The sequence below is a fragment of the Acomys minous genome (assembly GCF_964271855.1).
Source record: "Acomys minous genome assembly, chromosome: 11".
NCBI lineage: Eukaryota > Metazoa > Chordata > Mammalia > Rodentia > Muridae > Acomys > Acomys minous.
Window position 1 is genome coordinate 114,316,474 of NC_140492.1, and position 7,322 is coordinate 114,323,795.

At 43.8% G+C, this 7,322-nt stretch overlaps 1 long non-coding RNA gene across 1 annotated transcript; it reads left to right on the top strand.

Moving 5' to 3' along the window:
- The first annotated feature begins 5,354 nt into the window (after positions 1 to 5,354).
- On the top strand, positions 5,355 to 7,118 carry LOC311608769. The gene is made up of 3 exons (XR_014783152.1): positions 5,355 to 5,441; positions 6,335 to 6,453; positions 7,019 to 7,118. It is a non-coding gene; the product is annotated as an uncharacterized lncRNA (long non-coding RNA).
- The last annotated feature ends 204 nt before the right edge of the window (positions 7,119 to 7,322 follow it).

A 7,322-nucleotide genomic window follows, 5' to 3' on the forward strand; every position in this document is an offset into this window, starting at 1 on the left:
GGGATAGCTGGCTAAAAATAGGAAATGGTGGGGTTATGAAAATTACCCCTAATTCCTTCTCTCTGTCTAAAGAAAGGAAGAACTTGAGACATAAAATAGAAACCAGTAGCCAGGCGTGGTGGTGCACGCCTTTAATCCTAGCACCCGGGAGACAGAGGCAGGTAGATCGCTGTGAGTTCGAGGCTAGCCTGGTCCACAGAGTGAGTCTAGGACAGCCAAAGCTACACAGAGATACCCTGTCTTGAAAAACCAATAAACAAACAAACAAATAAATAAATAAATAAAACCAGTAAAGACTTAAAGAGACTTCTTAACCAACTCTGAAAGAAAGCAATGTAGAAACCAAGGTCGGGACCGTACAGCCTGGATGCAGGCAGCTCAGCTGAAACGGTTGCTTACCCCAGCTCTGTCACACAGTAATTCTAAACACCCTGCCTCCCCATGACACGCACCCTCCCAGCAGATTTCTTCCAGGAGCTACAGGTTTCTGATGAAACAGAAACAGCCCTGGCACTGGGAAGCAACCAAGGCCACAGGGTGTAAGAAGTCCCAGAGGAAAGGATGTGACTTGCCCTCGCATATTCAGGGCTGTTCTTTTACGTTTGAAGAGCCTGAGGATAAATAAAGAAATAGACCTGATTCAAAGCTTTTGGCATCCACCTTGGATATTCAATATGAAAAAAATGAATGAGGGCACAGGGTTTAAAAGAAAATAAGCGAGGCACACTACTTTGAAATCCCTCTCAATTTGGAATCCTTTATCAGTAAATTAACCTTATTTTTATGTCTACATCCAATATAACATTCGGCTATAAGACTGGACCTGTAAATAAGGAAGGGGGGACATGGAGTGAATAGTCCCCCCCCCCCAAGAAAGAAGCTTGTCCTTTCTGACTTTGGGAGGATTCCAAGGAGGAGGAGGAGGAGGTGGAGGAGGAAGGATTCTTATTTCTCTTCCAGGTACTTGGAGAAGGTGAGAGATGCTCAGCATTATCCACGGGAATGCTGACTCATTTGGGATAGTTCACAGGGAAATAATGAAACCAAGAGAATGTCTAGGCAATATTCAACCCAAGTTAAGATGCCACTGGGACAAGCAGGGGGGCAAAGTCATCACCATGGAGACTAGTCAAGATTACTAGGGTGTCACTTGGATTTCTGGTCCCTTTCTTCTATGCTGTATGAGGACAAGGATAGTTTTTGCTGCCTTTATCTGATGCTCTCTTGTGGGAAATGCAGAGAAAAGAGGGCACAAGTCTGAGACTATTTTTACCGGAGGACAAGCATTACCTAAAGGAACTGTTTAATTTACACAGGACTATCATTGCCAGTTGGTTCATTGGGGTTGCATTTTCAAACCCATGAGGAAGAACAGAACGTTTTAGAAAAGAAAAAGTTTCACTCTCTTTGTCCACCTGTGTACTCTATAACAACATTTATAACAACACTAATATCTACATATCAGAAACCCATGTCATCCATGTCAATTGTTCAGTTTCTAGGATCTGAGATGATAATGTTACTTGCAAGATTTTAGCACAGGCTGTTCTGATGTAGGTTTTCACAGGCTTACAAAATGAGATGCTATTTTCTTTGTATTTTTCTTTGGGGTATCCTGAAATACTCCTGATGATCATCAACGATCAAATGACCTCTGAACCAGATGCTCAAAAAGACAGTTTCACCACACCTCATATTCAGTTGGGACACTGCTTGCAAGCTGTACCTACTGTGCCTTGAGAGCAAATATTAATGATGGAAAACACTTGTCCTGCCTTGATCTGTTTTCTATTCCTCTAATAAAATACTTGAGTGTGAGAGCTTTATAATGAAAGGCAGATTGTTTAGCTAATGCATCTGAAAGCTGAAAATCCAAGCTCAGGAAGCCTGGCTACATGACAACATAGTGGCAAAGCAGCATTATCCAAGAGTGATGGCTCAGTGACCTAGTTACCTTCCATCAGTCTTGACTTCTATATATATTAGTTACTTTTGTTATCTGACTGTTTCATACATGTACATAATGTTTTCTGATTACTCTCTGCTCCACTATCTCTTGCCCATCTCTGTCAACCCCCTGCCTATTCCTTCAGTCCTTTTTCCAGATTCATGACATTCCATGTTTGTTTGTGACCCATATAGTTTAACCAAGGCCATCAGTGTGACCACTGGATTGGAATTTTCTATTGGATCCAGATGCCGTCAGTGGGTACACAAATACACACCATGACTTCCCCCCTCTGCCTGAATCTGGCTGAGTCTGGTCATGAGGGGTGAGGCCCCCCTAAACTTCTTCTCCATCTATGCCTCACTGTTGACAGCCTGTTTCTTGTGGGGACCTAATACAAGACCTGATGATTGAAGACTCTACTACAACACAGCAAGGCCATACTGGAAATCAAGCTCCTAATGGGTGAATCTGAGGAACCCACCCAACAGACCTAAACCACAGACTACTGAATCGATTGACTTAGGACATGGAAATATAACAAAAGGAATAGGAAGATTCTGTAATAAATATTAAAGTTTTCCTCTCTCTCTCTCTCTCTCTCTCTCTCTCTCTCTCTCTCTCTCTCTCTCTCTTTCTAGTTTTAGGATGATTTGAGTGGCATGGATGGTCTCTTAGCAAAGGAAGGTAGGCAGTAATGTCCTTTCAACAGCTCAAGGAAAACTGTTTCATGGTGCGATGATTAATCTTGGTTATGAACTTGGTTGTACCTGAAATCAACAAGGTGGCAGATCCCTTTGTTGATTTTGCAGAATCTCCTATGAGGAGATTCACTAAGTAGGGGAGACCTCCCCCATGAGTGGAGAGCACCTACCAATGGCCCAGATATTAGGAGTCTGAGAAAACCCTCAGCTGTTTGCTTAATTGCCATTGTCCCTGTGGTGAATGCATCTATGCTGTTGCTGCAGCTGCTGCCGTTATCCTTTGCTGACGTCAGAGCACAGATCCTTTGACCTCTTCTAGCTGGGACTGAAGACCTACGATTCTCCAAGAAACCCACCAGGTCTTCAGTATCAGGTTGGGTCGTTCTGGTACCTGTAGCCTAGTAGACTGAACAGCTGCTGGGTTCTCAGCCTCTCCAGCACAAAGACAGCCGTAATTGGGCTACTCAGCTCAAAATGGAGTACGCCAACCTACTAAAGCCCCTTTGTAAATATACATACCTTCTATCAGTTCTGTTTCTCCAGAGGACCCTAATGCAGCCTCATCCAGAGAACCGCTGCTCGGTTGGTTCCAGCAACCACCACCATGGAACTGTTTTTCTTGAGCTGGTGAAATGGCCCTTACTGCCCAGCTGCCTTTGCTAAGGAGAACATCCACATCACTCATTGGAAATCATAACAGCCCTGAGATATTGGCGGAGAATGATTCGGAATCAGCTAACCAGTTAAGGCGCAGGTTTCTTGGTCCTTTTGGCCATTTTTTTTAGGGCAGTTCCCACTATCTGTTTGCTCTTCGGATCAAGTTGGGGAACAAGTGCAGGGTGTAGGAATTAAGCACCTTTCCTGGGAAGACGGGGGAATCGTTAGCCTCCAAGGACACCAGGTTGAATTGGATCGTCAGACACTCTGGAAACAGTGTGAACTAGTACTGGGGAAAAGGCCAGTTTCCAGCCACCTGACAGCACTGAACATAGTATAGAAATGGGTCTATTATACACAGTTTATATTTTTCAAGAAGTTCTGACTTATTATAGCAGGTTGCTTATGATCATCCCTGATATGACTACAGATTGCTGTAATACATTCTGTATGCTGGGAAATCACAGCAGAGAAACATAGTGGCGAGCTGGAATCAACTCACCAATCAGTTACTGAGCCAAGAATAGTCCACAGCTGCCATTTAGCAATGGAAAACAATCTCCCACGACATCCAAAAGGTTATTAGGATTTTCCAAGCCTGAGATAAATGTACCCCAGGGGGCAGCTCCTGGAGAACTGTAATTTAATGCGGTGGCTGGAGCACCGCATGTCCCATTGATTTCCTAGATTAAGAAAAGAATGAAGATGTTCCAAATCAGCCTGGAGATTACGACGGTGATCATCGCGTAAATTGCTGTACAGAGGTTCAGAAGCATCCCTGCTGGAGAGATCTCACCCCAAATGAAAGATAAATATTTTCACTCCGCTCTCTAAAAGGTTATGAATATTCATAATTCGTAATTTGCTGTCTGGGATTTAGAAAACCACCTGAGGGTGCAATGAAGTTATAGTCTTATTACTAAATAACTTAGAAATGTGTTTCTTCTTCACGACAAAAACTGTGAGGACTCATAATTAAAAAGAAACTTCAGAACCTATGGCACCCAACAGCTCAGCCCATACAGTTTCCCGTGCCTGTTTTGCTCCAGTGTCGTGAATGACTAGTGTGTGCCTAGGTATTGCTGAGTCCTGACTTCCTGCACATGCCACTGGCATTGCCGTTTCTCACCACTTCCTTCTTAAAATCAACCAGTTAAGTTTTGAGAGTATAATTACATCATTTTTTTCAGTTTTTTTCCTCCCCCCCAACCCCTCATATACCTCCTTCTTGCTCTTTTTCAAATCCACTCCCTCTTTTTACATTACTTATCCATGCACACATAAATATGCATATATATACACACATATATATTTTCTAAAAATATAAACACACCTGCTCAGTCCCGGGCATCCAGTGCCCTTTCTGATTTCTGTGGGCATCCTGGCACACACGCTGCCCTGACATTCATGCAGGTAAAACACTCACCGCTTCTCAAGAAACTTTTTACTCATGGCTTTCAGAAAGCGAAACGATTTTCCCACGTGTCTGCTCCTCCTCAATCTTCTGTCCACTTTTAGTCCCTTCCACCCCCTCTGGAAATTGTGAAGTTTCTCAGGACCGGCCTTGTCTTTTCTCTCCACAGGCCATAACGATGGTTCTGTATTGGTTCTCAGTGCCACGTGCATGTGATCAAATCCCCACTTTAGCCCTTGCTTTGATTCTGTAGAACACTTTACCAGCTAGGTGTCTGCCTCCAAATTCATGATCTTTCCCACCAACCCCCGACCTTCATGTGACATTTAATGTCACCCCTGAAGTCCCCTCCAGTCCTTCCTTCTTCCCTTCCTTCCTTCCTTTTCCTTTTTTGTTTCCTTGAGGCAGAGTCTCACGTACTTCCGGCCTCCCACTGGCTAACTTAACCTCACCTCTTCTTACTGCCCTCTCCCTAGTTAGGACTACAACTCCCTGCATCTCCAACACGCCATGACAGACTTGAGATGAACTCAGGGCTCCCCACATAACAAGCAAGTTTTCTACCAGCTGAGCTACATCCTCTTTCCAGGACAGTTTCAAAACCCACCCTTTTCTCTCCTCCTCCAGGGTCTGCCTGCAGCCCAATCTAAGCAGCTGACATCACTCGTCCTGATTGTCTCCCACACCCTCTCCCTGCACAGGCTCTGGCTCCCCTTCAGTGAGTTTTTAACTTCAGCCTCAGCAGAATGATGCTCTCGAAACCCAACCAGAATCATAATGCTTCCTTTAAAAAGACGTTTTAGTCACCAGATATTCTTGGGGTGTGGGGGTGAGGGGAATGACCTGAAACCATCACAAAAATTAGCTAGTTTTCAAAGTGCCCTGTGACAGCAGGAACCTCATCACAGACTACCCCTCACCATGTGCCCCTCCCCCCTCAACGCTAAGGCAGATCTTGGATCACATTGCTGGCCACAAATGAGCACATCAGTGTTCAGTGAGTGTTTGTTGTGCAGTATGAGTGATTAAGAGAGATGGGCAGACTTCCTGTCAGAGAAATATGTGGTTTAGTCAAGCAGTTTTGCCGAGAGCACAAAGCCATTTTCTCTCACCAGTATTTCATTTGCAAATAATCTTTGGGACATTATGGAGAAATAGTTAAGACATAAGGCACATGTAAAGTGCTCGTGTGACCACCAATTTCAGAGAATTTCTTTTCTTTTGAAACGAAAGCAATGCTGTCCCTATAAGGCTTACCTTGAACTAAGAAACAACAACAACAAAAAAATCCAAAGCAAAACACATAAAAATCCTAGTCTCTAGCAGCTTGCCAGGTCTAAACATTCTATATTTAAGACTAAAATATTTATGAGTTTTTAAGGGTTCACTCCTTCCTATGCCTAAACAAGACAAAAGTACATTTAGAAAGGATTAAAACCAATATGGCCTCTGGGAGGACCTGGACTCAGGAACACACACTCCTCCCCATACACACACATACTCAGAAATGGAACAATACAAATAGTCTTTAGAAGAAAACAAAACGGAGTTTGCTGGCCTTCCTCTCTTCTTGGACAACTCTCAAATGTAAGCCCCTCCCTCGTGATGTAGGAGAACACATGAAGGAAAGCCAAGATTGAGGAACGACGAGACAAGGACAGCAGACAGAGAAAAAGAAAGGAAGAAAGAAATACTGCTGTTGTGCGTTCACTAGTCCAATATAACTTGGGGTGAGTTTTTTGCAACACATGGTGTCTGTGAATAGAGAAAGTTGTGTGTCTGGAATAAAGTTAGAAGAAAGCTTTCCTCAGGAAGTATTGACCTACGTGTGTGCACTGTATTGAACTTTTAATGAAAAGATAACTTCATGTTGCTTAGATTTAGATTCATGCTACTTTAGAAAATACTTCTGCCACAATGCTTGCCCTCTGTGACCCTTACGAAGCATATGCATTAATATTCTCTCAAAGATTGAAACAATCTTGAACACACTTGGATTTCTAAGGATATAAGGAGACCAAATTTAGTCTGAATGAAAGTTACTGCTGACGAGAGTCTCTCTCTCTCTCTCTCTCTCTCTCTCTCTCTCTCTCTCTCTCTCTCTCACACACACACACACACACACACACATGCACACACACACACACACACACACACACACATGCACACATGCACACAGGCACACTCGCGTGCACCGTTTTATGTGGCAGTATGAACCGCGATTGTCACTATCTTCATCACAGTGCTTTTAATCAAGTCTTTTTCTCCCGTCTCTCTAATTTCTCTTTCTTTCAGGAAAGCATCCTCACTCTGAGTCAAGTTCGCTCTACAGTCCTGCACTGCAGATGCGCTGTGGTGCAGGATGAGCTGTGTGGGCGCAGAGGAGAGGCGGCGCTCATCAATCAGCACTTCCAGGCGCTAATCCTCGCCCCAGTTAGCTGATTTGGTCCTTGGGATTCTGTCCACTGCAGTGGTCAATCACACAGCTGCCCCATTCAACCTCATCACCTCCCTATTCTTACAGATTATCGCATCACGGCCACCAAGACAAAAGGAAAAAGAAAAAGGAACGAAGTCATCAAAACCATGTGTCCTGAAA